We start from the raw sequence: 19,271 nt of genomic DNA on the forward strand, positions 1-19,271 counted from the left end.
AGGCAAAATTAACCTCTCTAACTTGTGTTGAATTATCTATTTTCCTCTGATTATTCCTAATTAAATCTTACAAAAATATTAGATATCATTGATCATATTCCCCCCTTAAGAGGATTGAACGTAATCGATATTGCATTTCTAAAATGTTTCCCACAATGTATAGGGAAAATGACACAGTGCTGTTTTTGGTCATGATTTGCATTGTACATACTTGGAATCTCGTGTGTAAAAGTAGAAGTAAATACAACAGACCTGATTCACAAATGTAAACTTACACTTGTGTATACATTCGCTATTTGTTTCCTGTTTACAAACTACAACAAGTTAAATGACTGGGGAGTCTCCACGTTCAGAACAGAGAACTCCACACATTAAAAGATAGGATAGACCTAGCTTATCTAGGGCCAGATGTAGGTAATTCCTATTTACTGACTCTTAAATACCGAATCATACCGATTCGGTATTTAAGAGTAGGTAAATAGGAAGGAGGCATATGTAGGTAATTCTGATTTTTCAATTACCGATTCGGTAAGATTCGGTATTTACCGATTCTGTAAATACCGAATCGGTATTTCACATTGATTCCTATGGGCCTTGAAGCCCATAGGAATCAATGAGAAATACCGATTCGGTATTTACAGAATCGGTAAATACCGAATCCTGGCAGGGGGAACGGGGTGTCACTTTGACACCCTGTAGCACCCCAATTGCAGGCGTGTGTGCCATGTGGCACACATACATGCCCTAAGGGCATGTCTGGTGTCACATGGCATAGGTGTACATGCGCAGATGTGCATGTACACTGGAATTCGGTATTTTACCACCCAATAGGATTGGGTGGTAAAATAAGAATTCCTAAGGGCCTGTGGCACTGCAAACTGTGCCACCTACGTATGGATTTACAGAATCGGTATATTTACCGATTCGGAAAAATACCGAAGTGGTAAATTTACCGAATCGGTAAATATACCGATTCTGTAAATTCCGACCGACCTACATGTAAAAAGCCAAATACTGGTCGATAACGGCCGAAATCGGCCGTTACCGACCGGTATTTGGCTACCTACATCTGGCCCCTAGTGAGGACTTCTCCACCCAAACTGGAGAGTGTCCGCAGTTGTAAACTTACTATTAACTTGTAGTCTGTAAATAGAAAAAAAGTAAACTTACACAAAACTGTAGTGTTCCACATTAAACTCAAGCTGTCATTCATTGGAGATTTATTTCTAACAATTTTGGCTTCAAAGTGCTTGAAGTAGAATCACAGGGTCCAGGTGATGTCATCATCACAGAACCAGGCTCCAAATTGGACTATGTCCAATCATTTGTGTTCTAGCAGATGTGCAAAATGTTCTTTCAAAACCCCAAAGGAGAAATACACACTGTTTACAGTATGTTGCCACCACTATTTGAATAGGCAGAAGTACTTGGTCAAGCTCCATTAATCTCACCATGAGTTAAAAACTTGGATTTGCAATGAGGAGCTTAACCCACAACTCTCAATGCACAGATACTCTCTGAGACAATCAAATTGGGAATAAATCACCTGAGGTTGTCCTCAACACTTTCATATCCTGGTTTCTTACAAGTCCTTACTTTGCTTATCACCTGCTAATTTAGTTGATCACTAGTCTCAGAGAATACAAAATCAAACGGCACAGTAGTCCATCTGTACTGTCGTCATGTGGGAAATCAGATTTATTTAATGGTCTTGTAATTGTTCAGAATACGATCAACAAGAAAGATTCATCATACTTATGAATGACCCTTTGAAATTACTAGCTAATCCCCTGCCGCAGAATGACACTGTGTCCCACAATTAGGATCCACACTTAAGAAGAGTAAATCGGGAGTTCAGTCTTTGGTAGCTGACAGTACAGCTATGGAATGCTATTCCTGCCACAATGAAAAATTAAGAAAAATATTTCAAACTAAGGAAACTACTTCAACCCCAGATCTTTAGAACAACTTTTCAGTGAGTACATCTATCCTTATCCACACTTTTGAAAAACTGATCCCTGTTATATGACAGCCCATTTGGTTAGCATGAACCAAGAAGTGGGCGAGGACTAGTGGTATTTTACTCATAGATTCCTGAAATACCTCGAAAGTTAGGCCCTGATTATGACTTTGGCAGTCTATGGACCACTGTCATGTCTGCGTCAGATTTACCACCTGCTGACCAGGCGGTCCGCCCTTCCGCCGTATTATGGTATTGGCTGTTTGCTGGACAAATGACCGCCGGAGCACTGCTGCTAGCCATGCGCTGACCCCCTCAATGTTGGTCAAGGGAATGGAGCTGGCAGATTTCATCACCGTCCAAATTACGAGTTGGCTTTCATACGAGTAGACCGTGGTGGAAACACCACCTGCTTCAAGGAAGCGGAAACAAAGGATTTGGGGTCCATATTCACCCATTTCCTTTTCTTCCCTTCAGTCATCCAAGTGAATTCCGCTTTCCAGTTCCCCCCCTTCAACAGCAACATCTTGACCGTGAAGAAAATGACACTGTTGGCACCGAAATTCAGGTAAGTCTATTTGGTACTATTTACCCAGTGAATGTATTGTGCGCAAATGTTCCGGACTCCAGCAATGGGAAAGTACTGCTAGTAGGTATTTTTTCAGGTGTCATGCATGTGTGTTCATTCAACACTTGTGCAGTCCAAATATACACACCAGCATCGACACAAATGAAAAAATATTCCCCGCCATCAGAAACACTGCCAGTGGGCCAGAGGTGACATAGTAATACGGCAGGCGGGAGACCGCCTCCATAACGGTCTTCTTGGGACCGTCGCTGCAGCGGTATTGTGGTAATCAGGCCCATTGTCTACTGACAGGACAAAAGAAGGATAGAAATGTATCTCCACTTTTTGTGCATTTCTCTGTATGACTCCCATAGATGTGTAAATTGGTTACATACCTAATACATATAAATGACTTGGATGTGTTTACTCCTGTTAATTTAGTTTTAATAGACCCACTCTAAGCTTCTTGAAAAGCAGAGTGCTGGGCAATACGAGGAGGGTTTGCAATTGTTCCTAAACCCATCATTGCTCTAGAGATGTTTTTTATAAACCCCATCACAGAGAGTTATTAGAGCATATGAGAATGTGCAGTTCATATGTTATGTTATGTTATACTGAATTTGTAGCGCGCACTGTTACTCTAGAGTGTCCTGGCACGATAGAGAGCTGGGGTAGGGCGAGAGTCATATTAGTTTGACTTGCCGAACAGGTGTGTTTTTAAGAGCTTTTTAAAGGGTTGGAACTCCTGAATCAGTTGAAGGGCAGAAGGGAGCGCATTCCAAGCTTCTGCAGCTTTGACAACCAGCGACTAGCCCCCCAAACGCACTCTGCGAAAGCGAGGAATAATCATCCGGCGCTGAGAAGCCGAACGCAAAAGGCGATTAGGCACATAAAAAGAGAAACGTTTCCTCAGATAGGTGGGACCCTGCCCATGAAGGGACCCGTGAGCCAGAGTGATAGCTTTGAATTGTACCCGCTGAGCCACCGGCAGCCAGTGCAATTCCCGTAGGTATTGGCGCGAACTAGATCTCCTAGAGGCATTAAAGAGGAGCTTGGCTGCCTCGTTCTGAATAATCTGGAGCCTCTGCAACAGATAGCCAGGCAAGCCAGTATACAGAGCGTTGGCGTAGTCCAGCCTGGACAAGATCAGGGCACGGGTAATCGTCTCTTTGGCTACTCGCGGGAGAAAAGGGAACATTTTACTGAGTGTTTTGAGGGTACCAAAACAGACTCCCGACATTTTCTGTACATGATCAGTAAATCGAAGGTCCTCACTGAACCAGACCCCTAGATATGTAAGGTTTCAATTATATACCAATAATTTCCTTTACTCCCAAAGCAAGTTATCATTGTCAGAACCATTAATAATGGGGAGTCCACTCCCTGCTGTGTGGAGCACTTGCCTTTTTCCATGTTGTTGCTTACTTTTACCTGTCCTTTCCTCCTCCACTTAAGATCATCTATATAAGATGAAACCCCCCTCCCCAATGACTGCTTTGATTCTTTTTCTTGGATACAGCACTTTTGAAGTTCTTCTTTCCAGTTATGGATTTCAGGTGTGTTGCTATACCTCTGTAATGATTCTGCAGTGTAAAGGAGAATACATACACACCCTGGGCTCTGCAGCTGGTGAAGAATCCAGTTTTTGGACTAAGAAGTCCTTTGGAAGGGGCAGAGAAATCCTTCAGGAAATAGAAGAGTGAGCATGGCAAAAGACGTTTGCTCTCCATTCCTAAAACATTAATGAAACTAATCACTACAGACAGATGAATACACTATAATTCATACAGAAAATAAATTCAACACATATGATCAAAATAATGTGGTTTTGCATGGTGTAGGTTTCAAAACATGGATACTGATAATACTCCAGCCTTCCGTGGCCTGCATTGAGGTGCTGTCAAAACGTGAAAAATATGATGTCAGAATGGACAGGGAAGTGGAAGAATTTCCCTTGATCTTTCCTCATTTCCATAATCCAAGGCATGTAGAAGGATCCAGATGAAGAAAAGGAATGCCACTTCTTCTGTGAATAAAAAAGGGCTCGAGGAAATGAACAAGAATCTACTGACAAAATATCAGTTCTCAAACCCAGCAAAAGGCCTAATTCACATGGAGGTTTGGTGGAGGTAGAGTTGGAGATTGAATCCCATGGTAATTCATTAAAACCAACGCTGTAATTCATCTGACAAAGAGGTTCTGTATATTTCAGAGGAACCGGTTATACTGGTAAACCAGATACCTGGCTAGATCATTTATCTCTTGTTTAATAGATAAAAAAAGAAAAACGCGAGAGGACCCCTTCCTGCACAAAAACAAAATAATCAATGGCATTTTCCATTTTCTATCTGTGCAGAATGAAGCACACATAGAAAGCAGAAAAAACTAGGACAAATAACAGTATTTCTCCTCATTGCATCCCGCCTATGATTCTGACGCATTCCCAGCTTTAAAAAAGTTTGTAAATCAGGAAATGTGTCTGGTTCCATTGATTTTGCTTGGGAACACCCACAGCAAAAACAATGGATATCCCCTTTCATGCAGAACTATGTGTAAAAGGGGACCATATTTACAAGGCCAGGAAAAGTCACGCAGGGCCTTGTGTATATGTGGATAGGCAAACTGCACCGCTGGTCCTTCAAAATAAGAGATGCACCGCCGCCACAATTGCCTTGTAAATGAGGCCCATAGTTCTTGCTATTATGTTCATTGGAAGTTATTAGATTGGTCTTGAAGCGGAGATTAACATTTTGCCAACATCCCATCCTCCTCCCATGTGGGATAGTCAGTTGAAGGTTCCAGTAAGAAAACATTCCATGTTTTTTCTCTGTGCAAGTTCCCATAACTACCATATAAACATAAGCATAATCAAATATTTAAATTAGTTAATACTATGGTAAACATAATTTTCACCACAGAGAACACAGCTTTAATGCTTCGTATGAATGCTGTACGTATTGTATAATCTTAATCATACCAAAGTATTTTTCAAATGCAATAGGCCATTGACATGTATTCTAAACAGACTTGATTGATGCTTTCAAAACACTAAAAGCAGAGGGAAATTATAATGTAAATCATAAAGAAAAATAAAAGATGTGATAACTGAAAATAAAGAGGGCGGTAAGTGGTGCATGTGGGTTTAAAAAAATCAGTAACCTGGGAAACTCATTTCCAGTCAAGGATTCAGTAATGTCCCTGAAAATAAATTTATTGCATTTATAGAAGAATGCATGTTTGTTAAGCGCGATGCCACTTTTCATGCTTCCTGAGGGATTGTGTTTTTAAGATAGTCATTAGCAGTGTCTTCCAGGTTTTATGTATCCACTTAAAAATCCTTAGATAGGCCATTTATGGAACGACCAATTGTTTTGGCCTGTGGTTTAGTCCTTGAACCAGTTGGTCAGTAGGTTGATGGCTTTATTAAACCATTTTTCCTTATTACAAAAGCCTACATTAGGAACAGTATGGATATTAATAAAAAATAAAAAATTTAAATCCAGTGCTTGTATAGCTCACGAATCACCCTTGTGTGGGTATCTTGGCGCTGGGGGCCGTTGGGCAGATTAAGCAAGCTATTGCCCACAGTCACATGGTGCTGGGCAGACTCCTGCCTCTGGAGCCGGGGATCGAACCGTGATCCCCAGCGTCCAGGGTCAGTCACCCTGGCCACGGAGCCACACCTCTTGCCTATTTTTCGAATAACAACATCGAAGAATTATTAATTGATTCTTCTTCTCAACTTCTTGTCACTGTAGATATGCATATCTTTGTACCCGAATATCCCTCAACAAGCAGTACTCAAAGTTCTTTGTGTTACTTTAGACATTCGGGACAAGGCAGTTTTGGACCTACTAAATTCAATGTCGCCTTAGCTTGAATAGCTCTCATAAAAAATATATATATATATATGTTCCAAAATGAGTTCTTCTTCCTGATGAAAGGGGTGTCGATGGGTGCTGGTTTCACGGCAATCATAGCAAATCTCTATATGGATCAAATTGAGAACAACTAAGTATATATTGACACCAATCCATTTGTGGAAATATTGTTTTGGAAGAGGTACATAGACAATGTCTTTTTTTAATTTGGCTTTGGCCTGAAGTCAGACAAGAACTACATTCCTTTCATGAATGGCTGAACTTTTGTACCACTGGTGTTCAAATCATTGTGATGCTTATGAGATGACATTCCTAGATTTATCAATCGAGATATGTAATAATAAATTATACATTATATTAGAACATTGGAGTGTTGGGAGCTCCAGCAATGGAGTGCTCTGGGTTTCTAATGGCCAGTAGATGCCCGGAGCTCCAACATTCCAATGTTGTTGTTCACAGCTGTTGAAATCCCCTCGGGCTCCGTGAGGCCTTTGTTTTTTTTGTTGGAACATTCTGCCCTCTAGTGGTGGGATGTTCTAATAGCCTTATAGCCCTCCATGGCTGGGCTATACCGGCATTAAAGTCCTGCTCTCTTTAATGGCTGTTATATCCCACTACGGTGGGCTATAAGGTTATAATACAGAACATAATGTCTTATTGAGCTTACAGTAGTTAACAACTCAGAAATGTCAAGGACAATTTACTTGACATCTTTTTATTCAAATGACTTTTGGAGAAATGGTACCCAGCAATATTACTTTAACAATCCAGAAAGAGATCATGGTATTGCCTAAGAGAACATTTCATATATTTATCCTTAAAAGTTCATCAAAGCGATATAACAGAAAGGTCTATGTGAGTACTTTGAATATTTTCAGCAACAACATGGTAGATCTTTATTTGAATTTAATTGGGGTCAGAATATACATGATATGATGCAAGCAAGTCTACCACCAGCAAATATCCATCCCTTCTTTGTTTTATCAGTTGAGCCTACCCCTATTGTTGGTCATTTTACATGAACACAATGTACAGCTTGCAAATGCTGCAAAGAAACCAAACCATTTGAACATGGTCAAGCTTAGTGCTGTCCCACCAAATTTACAAATTGTAATTCCTATATCATCAGATATGCAATTTAGTGTCCATGTGATCTTATCTACTTTGGACAAACGACTCAGCAGGTAAAAACAAGGACAGTCCAGCATCAGTGCAGGATTAAATGCAGCACAGAAGAAGTACCTGTAGTAGACATATTCATGATGAATGCACTGGAAAGTGATTGAGCAGATTTCATTCAGTCCGCTAGGAGGTGACAACTCTTCTACTGTGACATTATGTGAATCAAAATGGATTGATAAACTGAAATCTGTGGAATTTGAACTGAATGCAGACGAACTTTAGATATTATGGATTGCTTCTTGTGACTTCTGTGTGTATTTGATAAGTGATGTCTATTCGCAATTCATGTAATGTTGTCTAATCACGCCTTGTCTTTACTCGTGTCATATTCACTCAAAATATTGTGATATACATATAAGTCCTACATTGATCCACTTGCTGAAATGCTATATATCTTTTTATCATTTTTCTCACGATGTGGCAAGTGTGCAAACCTTGTTTTTTTACACACGTGTCCTGTGTTATTAGCCTTTAGAATTATTGTTGATTTCATCTGCCATTTCATACATTGTTCTTTTAGACACAAGCCCCATTTCTTTCTCTATAAATTAGATCATATGGTAATATCTCTTCATTGTGGAAAGCACACCTTTCACTTCTCCTTTCATAGTTTCCCTCTTTTTTTTAACAAAACGCTTAATTTAAAAGTAGGCTCTTCACTGTCCTAAGTATGTTTAAAGCTCCATTTTACAGGCACATTTATAAGATTTGTTTTACTTTTCAATCTCTCACAGTCCACTTGCTTTTTCAGAAAGAGCAGGTTCATTTTAGCCCAGCACGTCCAGCCTGATTAAGGCAACATGTTTTTATTCAAAGATATTATTTTTCAGTTACAAAAAAAAATGTTTTATTCCTCTTTTAAGACAATTTTTCCTCAGGTCCATGCTTAAATATTGTAATACAGCCTGGGCCTTTTTTATTTTAATTTTTTAAGGGTGTTACCTATTTATGTCCTAAGAAAGACCTCAGCACAAATTATTTATTTCAGGGATCGAAAGACCAACAATATTGAACTGTTTTGAAATTATTGGAATAAATCTTAAGGGCTCAAGCACCACATTCACATGAATATTGTCTTCAGCAAAAACAGCCAACTTTCTGAGAGTCACTTTATTTAGTGCACCTTTAACTTAATTTGACCTCACCTGTACTGCACTGAATGTCACATGGAGCACCTGGTGTATTCTGTAATATCAATTGTGTTTTCAATACCATTCCATTCCAACAAACTTTATTTGGATCAGAATAGACCATAAAAAGCAGATAATACAAATACAAGCAATACTTACATTTTAACTAAGATACAATTTTCGTCACAAACAAGTTTGCTCTAAAATAGTTTCTTCAAGACCTCAATCAATTACCATAGCAGTTATCCTAATTAGGAACACAATGATCAAAAAGAGAAAGGTGGCCACATTTTAAATTATTCAAATATTACTTTGTAAATTTTTTACGTTTTTGGAAATTGAGAAAATAATAAAAGACAAGTTATAAATAAGTTAAAAAGTTAAAAATGATTAAAATGTGACAGTATGTACAAGGAGAGATGTTTATACTTGCAGTTGTGTGTTTATCAGGACCCTACGAGTATGCCACATGGAGTCCAAGAATCGGGACATGGCGAAAACTATGGGTGGGTGGAGATCGGTTCTCAATATTCTATATGGCCCTAAGCACTGCCTACACCCCAAGTTTCTGCAGAGTGGTACAAGCCAACGCTGTCTGGCTAATTTATAGCGAGGGCAAAAAAAGAGTACATGAATGTCAGACTCATCTGTGCAATTGCAAGCAGGGCACCCAAGGTAGGGGGCTTTTAGCCATTTGTTTGTGAATACATGAAGAAGCAAGGTCCCTATTCTAAACTGAATGTAAAGCTTCCTTGCACTGATGGGTTGTATAGAATCCAAGAAGGGCTCAAACCGGTACTCAGCTTTAATGTTAAGGAAGTCAGTGGTTAGGTGTCCAAGTTTAGTGTTCCCCTGAATGTCAGCTAGTTTGAGCGATCTATGGGCTCTCACTAGTTCTTGACGTGAGATTGTCGGGTACATCTCCTTGGGTTGCTCCAAAAGTTTGGAATGCTAATCCTAAGGCAGACATCTCTTATATGGCTGAACCATGGGAGTTTGCCCACCCCCGAAAGTCCTAAAATCCCCTTTAGTTCAGACTGGTAGACTGCTAATTCCGGGGTCGCCCACAGTCTATGCCAAAATGTTAACGGTCTGAGTCCAGTCTCTTCTGCAATAGGTCTAACACCTAGAGCCAGGCGTAGGGGAATTAGGGGGGTACTTGGCGGTAGGCCCAACAGCTGTCTCATAAATTGTTCTCTATTATGGACAGTCCACCAATGGGACGATGTCCCCAGAGTTCGGCCCCATACATTACTGCGCTCCTGACAAGTACTTTATATATCTCAGTCACCGGGCGAGGTGATATGAAGGTGGACTTCCTAAGGGTTTTTGTGATTCCCCCTACCGTCTGAGCTAGCTTCAAGCTAGCTTAGGCTAGGTGTGCCCCATTCAAATGTTTCGGACCACGTGACTCCAAGATACTCAAGGACAGTCACCCTGTCTAGCAAGGTGCCATTTAAAGAGGGATTTGGTCGAGAAGTTTTGGCTGGGTTAAAGACCATAAATTTGGTCTTTTACGTATTAATCTCCAGCCCCCAGTTATTGCAAAATGCTGAAAAACTGTCAAGAGTCCTCTGGATGTCCATAGGCGACTTAGATAACAACAAGGTGTCATCTGCAAATATCATTGCTGGCACCTTACAATGCACCAACTTTGGGGTGTCATTGTCCTCCACCTCATTTAATTGAGCTACCAGGGCGTTGATAAACAAGCAAAACATGGTAGGAGCAAGCACACATCCCTGCCTAACTCCTCTGTTGACTAGAAAGCGAGGTGTCAATTCCCCTTGTTTCCCATGCCTTACTTGGGCAAAATTACCAGCATGCAGTCTAATGATCAATGACAGAAGGTAGGGGGTACTTCCAGTTGCTTGAGAACCTCTCACAATTTGTCTTGAGGGACCAAATCAAAGGTCAATTTCAGATTGACGAATATCAAATAGAGGCTGCCTCCCTCTATTGACACCATATTCCAATATAAAAATTGGAGCCTAAAAATGTGGTAGATAATGCAGATGTTTTTTCTAAAACCAACTTGATACGCACTCAGAATTTCACACTCTTCCAACCATGAATGGAGGCGATCGAGGATGATCCGTGCAAACTGTTTCTAGGTGATATTGATCAAACTGATCGGCTTGGAATTAGTCTGCAGGAGAGGTGAACCCTTCTTAAAAACTGGGAAAATTTCAGCCGCTAACCAGGTGTCCAGGACCTTCATACCACTCAGGATAGCATTAAATGTTACACACAGGTAGGGACCCCAAATCTTTGGTCCATCCCGAAATAGATCTCCTGGAATCTTGTCTAATCCGGGGGCTTTACCAGAGGGAAGCTTCCTAATTGCATTTAAAACCTCTATTAGAGTGAACCCTTGGGCCTGTTCAAGAACAATCCCTGGAGTTGCTAGAGATGTTTAGTCTTTTAGATCTCTAGCTTCCTCAGTGGAATATAGTGCTTGGATGTGAGACTTCCATGCAGCTGAAGCAATATTCGGCCCTAGGGCTGGCTCCTCTTCTCTGCTGTCTGTACTCAGTAGTTGCCAGAACGCCTTCATATCCCTTTTAGATAATGCTGTTCCAATTGCATGACATCTATCTAGCTCCCAGTTCTTCTTTGCTAACCTGGTACTGTCTCGATAAAGGGCCCTCATATGTTTTATTTGGGGTCTATCCTTGCTTTTAAAAGCTTCCATGAGGGCTCTCTTTGCCTTGCTTCAAATATCATTAAACTGCGTATGTTTAACACCCATATTCTCCCTTGAGTGTTTCAAGGGATTAAAAACATAAGTCAGGCTAGATGTCAATTCTACGTGGAATGCCTCTATTCTTCTGATATTTTGGGGAGAGTCAGTTACGTAACGACCTCCTCCAATTCCATAAGAGGTAAAGTAGTTAGAGAATATAGTGTGGCTACCCTGTCTGGTGACTGCTTGAGTGTCCCCTATCTATTTCTCCTTCTATTATTAGCAGGTGTTAGGTTGCTAGCTACAGGGGTGTCACTGACCGTGGTATTATGAAGGCCTAGAACCTCCAGCTCGAGAATCAGGGCATTATGGTCACTATCATGTCTCGGCAGGACCGCAAAGTCAACAACTCACTGCCATAATCTGGTTTCCACTAGGATGTAGTCCAGCAGGGAGGATTGTCCTTCTCTGTTAAACATTAACTTCCCTGGCTGATCTGACTTGGTGCGATCGTTGCATGCTCTCATGGACTTGGTTAGTGTTACTGCATTAATCTGGAGTGCCAACGGTGTCCAGGCTTTTATCGGTGGAATTTGGGGGTCAGGGATTAGCCAGAGACCATCCTTGCCGCTAGAAGGATCATCAGTGTGGGTAGCAAGGGGCTCCAATTGGCAATTAAAATCTCCCCCTACCACCAATCTTGCATTCAGGCGGGCTGAATTAATAAAGGTGTTCAGAAGCTCTATGGGCTGGAATTCCTGCCTAATGCTTACAGGGCGGGACTAGATATTGCGAAAGGCGATTTTAAAGCTAACAGAAAAGGTGAGTACAGTACACTGGATATCATTAGACATAGTAATTAACTGCTCTACAGTGCAGGCCACGTGGGATTCAACCCAAGTGCATAACCCCCCCGACGGTCTACTTCTTCCCGTCACAGCCAACACATTAAAGGTTGCATAACTCGCCCTCACAATGTCTTCCCTTGCCCAAGTTTCCTGAAACATACATACATCATATTTGCCTATGAATTGACCTCAATATGGGCAATGCAGTTTACTTTTTATACCTGCAATGTTCCAGGATAAAACCCTCTGCATATGGCCAGAGTTAGACTTGTTTACAGCATTACGGCTGGTAGGGTAAGGATTTTGGGAAATCTCCAGCTGGGCCATGGGGGTTACTTCTGCGTCTTCCAACGGAGGACCACTCCTATTTGGACTAGCGATTAAGCAGTGTGAAGAAGTGAGAGCTGAATCTGAGGTTTCCCGGGGGCGTTCAAGTTGTTGACCCCCCAAATCATCCCCATTGCCACAGAGTGTATTCAAATTCGGCTGTCCACAGTTACTTTCCTCCAGTTCCTTGGCAGACCCTCTAAACCCAAAACTGCACGAGTCAGTCCACCTCCTCAAGGGCCCCAAATCTGTTTGCTACTGTAATGTTAAATAGAAGAGGTCTGGGGGTGTAGGTCTACAGTTGGTTGTTCTTGAAACCAATTAGCTGGGGCCCTGGGGTTTGGGGTCCTAGGTTGGTTGTAGATATGGGAATAAAAATAGTCCAGAGTATAAGCTCTGACCCCTGTAGGTGGTCCATAGGGACAAGAGATCTGTTGTGATAGGATGTGAATGGTCAGGGGGTTACCAAAATTGATAACTATACAGTCCCCTTGCGTTAGTTTTAGTTTCTTGCCCATCCAGCCGACTCTACGAACCATGAAAATGTTCTCTACCCTATTGTAGGAGAACAGCTTATGCCTAGCCAGCCAAAAGAGACACTTATTCCTGAGGTCCAGCTGAGTTTTCTTCTGGCCATTTTTAATCTCGGGAACTCCTGTCAAAATAATAACATAGGGAAGTGAAGCTGGGGTTAAGTTTATAGTCGGGGGGTCAACACTCCTAGTCCTCTCTCTTCCAGCTCTACTGGGACCGCCCATTCCTGGCCTACCCTGTGCTCTGTACTGGTGGTCCTTCCTCTAAATAAATCCTCCTTGTTGGAAACAGGGTTGTGGGTCACTTTCGCATTGGTTAGGCTCCTTTGGCCACGTGCTATCCTCCTTTCTTGGGCCGGCTGGATCCCCGGCCTTTCTGAGTGAGACAGAGTAGTTTCAGCTAGCTCAGTGTTGTAATTCTAAGCCCTACTGGTGCATATTAGCATACTGGGAAGTGCAGCCATCAAGGGACCGCACTTACCTGGTGAGGATTGTCCTGCTCTATCTGTTTGGGAGCTACATTCTTGCCTCTTTCCTAAAACTTGGGTAGTGCTATCATAAGAATTCACATAGCTGCAATTACCCATTATATGCCCTGTACCTATATGGTTAAAAAAGTGAGCAAGCTCCTCCTTTACAATAGCTCTCAGCTGGATCACTAGATCCGCAATCAAATTCCTCACCCAGGAAGGACAATCAGGAGCGATTTGAGGGTTAATAGGATTTCAGACACTCTCCCGGTGCTAGCTGATTCACTTTCTCTGGGAATTGACTCAGTATTATTCTTTCTCTTAGCACTTGCCCCAGTTACAGTTTTACGTCTCCCATTCTTAGATAAGCTAACGGTGTTACTGCCTTTATGGGTCACTATCTTCGCTGGCAATTCTTGAGGTGAAGGTGGAGGAGACTCTATTGGCCCTGATGTAAGTTCTTCTACCCTAGATGCAGACCCAGGGGTTATAGCTTGGGGGTAGATGGCTTGGGCACCTGACAGAAAATATCCAGGATTATGGACAGGGGCCTCTCCATCAGCTCTATTTTGGTCATTACCACCCCTATAGCCCTCTGGAGCATCCTATCGGATGTATGACGTTACAACGCATACTTTTACAACACCTACCTTTACAACGCGGTTTTTACAACGCATACCATTACAACGCATAATGCTTTTAGGCGCTGGATAGTGAATAGTTTAATTTACTATTCCAACTCCAGTCCCCGTGGATAGTAGGGAAGGTTATTGGATAGTAAATTAACCTATTCCCTATCCTAGAGCGCCCCCCAGAGCAATGCGTTGTAATAGTTTGCGTTGTAAAAGTTGCGTTGTAATGGTAGGTCGTTGTAAAAGTTTTGTTGTAAAGGTTGTTTACCATCCTATCAATTGCGGTTTGGGGCAGAAGAGCGGGAATGGGGACAAGAGGATATTTTTTAAATGCACAAGCACGCTTTCCCATGTTCAAATCAATTCTACCTTGCCTCCAATGTATGCAAAATAGGGATAGGGTAGGCTAGAGTACAAGACTATACGATCAAATGGGCCGGTTGTAAAGGACACAGGAAAATAGTTAAGAAGAGGAAATGAATGAGTCAATGGACACAATGGAGATGTCTGGACTGCTGCCCCTGATAATGCAAAGCTTGGATGATTTTCACAAAATGTACTTGCGCATCACTGGGTTGGTGTTTCTTGACACCACCATTAGCTCCCAATGGTAGATAAAGGGAAAATGTTGACAACTATGCAAAGTGGTGGGAAAATGCAGGGAATTGAATGTTGGTTTAAGAGTTCGAAAATGTCTTACCAGAAAAGATCCGCGGAAACATTAATGCTCGCGGGGGGTGGCCCTGCCCTGCATCTTCCTGTCAATGACCGACAAGGACGGGCCGCCCTTGGCCCGGGCACGCCGGGCCGCTACCTGCGCGCGTCGCACGCTGCGGGAGCCTGCATCTGTTTTTAACTCGTGCCTTCTGGCACTGGGATGATGCTGTGTGTGCACCGTGGGCGCGGTGCAGCCTGGGGCGTTGAGTCCTGGCCCCCTGGTCCTGGGAGAAAGGCTGAGCGGCAAAAGTGCAACTGGGCATCCCGTGCTGTGGGAGCCCACGTCTGTTTTTAACTCGCACCTCCTGGCGTTAGGATGACGCTCTGTGTGTGCGACGGGCACAGTGCAGCCTCGGGCATTGAGTCCTGGCCCCCTGGTCCCGGGAGAAAGGCTGAGCGGCAAAAGTGTAATCAGACGTTTCAATGCACTTTTTGAAATTACACATATCATCAACGGATTTGGTTGTTGAAATTGTTTTGAGGAAACATGGGTCGGGTACTAGTGTTAATAAATAATTAGAGCTTAGAATTATTCATTTTAAAGATCATCTATCAAAGCCTCGCTCCATTTAGAAATTTTATGAATGACCCCAAGGAAACCATTGTTTCTTACACTACTTAGGGCCCCATTTAGATCTTGGCGGTCCTACTGCCGTCACACCACGGCGGCAGTCCCTAGTACTGCACCGAGTTGATAGTCTTTTGTCTACTGAATTTAGATGCATGCAGCCTGCCTCACCGTCCACAACAACAGAGTGTTTCCTGTCGCAGTCACTGCACACCACAGCCGATGCGGTGGACTCCGATGCTGGAAAAACGACTCCATTGCCGTCAGTGCAGCGGGTTCCCGCCAAGCCTATTTAGATTTCACAGTTGTGCTGGTGGTCTTCTAGCAGGAGTTCCCAGACAGAGCATTGTACCCAACAATACACCCTGACTGTGGTCATTGGATTGATGCTAGTAGAACAGACATGATGTCCACTGGCCAAATGTAAACACCTGCATACCACACTACAAAACACACCCCTTTTCAGACCATGATTTTTTGCCATTCCAGCTCCACCACAACTGTTGCTACCAGAGGCTTTTTAAGTCAAGTGAGGGTTTTTATTCATTTTCCCTGTCTCTTTATCCCCTTTTATTTAGTACCTTGTGGTCAATTATTCAATTTATTATTATTTTTTGCGCAGTACCAGGCCCCAAAAATCCACGTTTTACTGGGGGAGAATTGTCTGTCATGGGAGATGAAATCCTAAGAGTAGAGCCAAGATTGTTTGGAGCCCAATTCCAAAATGCACCCATATCCCAGAAAAGGCAAATGAGGTCCAGAATAGTCAACAGAGTGAATGCAGTAGCAAACAATCTGTGCACACAAGAGAATAGGTGGAACAATCTGCGGGGGAGGGTGCATTCTCTGGCCTCCAAGGGTCACATAGATGCCAACAGGACTGGAGAAGGTCTTGTAGATCATACATACTGAAAGCTTGACAGGAATACCTTGTGTAGTGTCTGGTAACTTGCACTTTGCAAAGTCTCCATAAACCTCAATGTCCTGTTTGTTCTCAACTCAGCTGTAGCCAATGTGTCCTGCACATATTTTCCTACCATACAAACCTCAAAGTATCAGTATCAGATACATTAGATTGCTTGTGTGAACGTATTGTGTTGCATCTAATATTACAGGTGGAAATCTCCATTACATGTCACGCAATGGAATGGTACCTCTAAGTGTTAGAACACCAAATAACCCATTACCCATATGTTTGTCAAAAAGTAAGTGTATGGCCCATTTTTAGTGCACAGGTATGTTCCAGTAACCATTTTGAAAATGTTGGGAAGTTGTCTTAGAAATGACTGCAACTACCATGATGCCCTGTTTCTGTATCGCAAAAGAATATTTCTATGTCATGTTGCTTATTCTTTCTTTCCTCACAGATTCCAACACATGGTTAAGTGTTATGTAGTGATCACTCCCTATTCAATCTCTCTTCTGAAAATGGTTTGTGTTGTTTCCTGAATGTTTTCCTGGTCTTCTTAACAAATTGTATTGATGTCATGAGTGTCACTAATCAAACTTTGTCGACACAAAAATTGTAAAGTATGCAAATTACTATACGAAATATAAGTGGTACTTTTAGAAATGTACCCTGCGCTGTTCACATGATGAGTGATGAAAAACATCCATCCAAATAGTGGAAATGTCTGTTTTACAGTCAGCCAGGCCCAGGAATTGTCAATCACACATTTCACCTCTCCACTGTGCTGGGCTGAATGGTTGAGTGATGTTAGGTATACTCCCAAATCATTTCATGAACATTACAGGACTTCCTATTACCTGCTAATTTGAAGTTATACTGTTTGAAATTGATAAAAGTTAGGGTAATATGTACAATACCACTGGAAGCTATCATTACAATAATCTCGACCTATTTGTCTTCTAGATATCTACATTGTTTGTCTCTAAAGATTTGAATGTTCTCCATTTCTCAATAGGTCGAATTTGGCCGAGCACACGGGCAGGTACCAGCCAGTGAAGAACCTTTATTTAAACCCAGGATCAAACCTTCAGTAAGTAGAGCCCTCCTGGTGATACAGAGGTGCTTGAGGAGCCTGGTACATGTGGTCAGTCTGGGCAGATTGTTTGCGTGACACTCCCTGCACCCACACAGACACCTCCCACCCCAGATGTGACACCTCAGTATCCCAAGACTCCACTTTCTGTTTTCTTCCCTCTGTGACACTGATCGTATGCTCCCCATCCTGGGTGATGTTGAGACCAAACCACCATCAGCTTCAGCTCAACCAGGAACCAGTGCAATGGGGCATACTGAGACAAGGCCAAAAGGTGGTTAGTTTAAGAGTTGGGGGATAGTGTTTTGGGGCCAGCATATTGAGTCCATCGGGGTCACTGACATCCAAACCACCATCACACAAGTCTTGGGAGCCTATCATTAGTCCCAAGACATGATGAGCCAGTTACTCATCGAGCTACATGGGATCAAGCAGCTGCAGAAGGAGCACAGCCAGCAGACAGAGGCCCATAAGTCAAGTATGGGCTCCCTGATTAGGGTGCTGCAGGACATTTACACCCACATATGCATGGCTTTTCTACCACAATCTGCCCCTTCTTGTGGTCCTATAACATCTGAGCCATCTACATCTGCCACAGCCATGGTAAGGGAGACCCTGCTACTGGAAGAACCACCTGCACCCCCTGCCCCTGTAACTATTGAACCCTGCCCCCCACTGCAGAGGATGTCCACATAGGCCACCAGGAGGTGAGGATGACAACACCTCTGCCATGGCCAGCAAGAAACCTCAACGCTAAATTCCTACAGTGTGTGTCTACCATTCACTCAGTGGACTATTTCTGGACACATTTGCCTTTCCGATGCCAGTAGTATTTTTGGACATTCGACTTTTGTACTTGGAAACAGCACCATATATATGCAAATGTCACACCTCTGAAATGTCCAAATGAAGATGACATGGCGAAGGAACCTAAAAGAGATTTTTTTTAAAACATTACCAAGCACACAGAACATGTTGGCCACATTACAAAGTCAACTTTTGGAGGACAACGTTTCACAAAACAATCAGGAATAAACAATGTAACTGAACACAGTAGTCAATGTGCCCACACTTTGATCAACAAACACCTTTGACCTGATTTTACCTCAACTTGCCCTTCCCAACAAACTACCACCAAATAATTTTCTCATCACCACATCAATAGATATACTTGCACTCATTGAGAAGAAGTTGTCAATGGCATCTAGACATAAGTGAACTCCTTCCTCTTCACCACTATCCTCTTCCTTTGGCAGATCAGGATCCTCAACCAGAGCCTCTTCATGGTCTCCATCCTCTGTGCTGTAAGGGATGATCTGTTGCAGTGCGATGTTAAGTAGCATGCAGCAGGCCTCGGTGATTTGGTACACCTTAGTGGGTGAGTAAAGGAGGGCTCCAGTAGCTTTGTCCAGACAACGAAACAAGGCCATTAGGAGCCTGAAAGCCGCTCCACTGGCTGTGGTGTTCTTCCGAGGGCCTCATTGAAGCGTACTTACCCTGGCCTTATTGAATTCCTCAGCGGTGCAAACAACCATGTTAGGTTGGGATAAGCTGCGTCTACTAGATGGAAGACAAAAAGGGCATAAATATTATAATACAATACACTTTATGCAACTTGAAATACCCACAAACAATATAATGAATGATTATACTGATCAACAAGCCAGGCCCTGTCAGGTTCAAGTCAAGACATTTGCAGGGGTATGGGGCTGTTCCGTAGCACAAATGAATCATAGGCAGAGCTTGGAAAATGGGCACAGAAGCTT

The sequence above is a fragment of the Lissotriton helveticus genome, chromosome 2_1 (assembly GCF_964261635.1).
Source record: "Lissotriton helveticus chromosome 2_1, aLisHel1.1, whole genome shotgun sequence".
NCBI classification, from domain to species: Eukaryota; Metazoa; Chordata; class Amphibia; order Caudata; family Salamandridae; genus Lissotriton; species Lissotriton helveticus.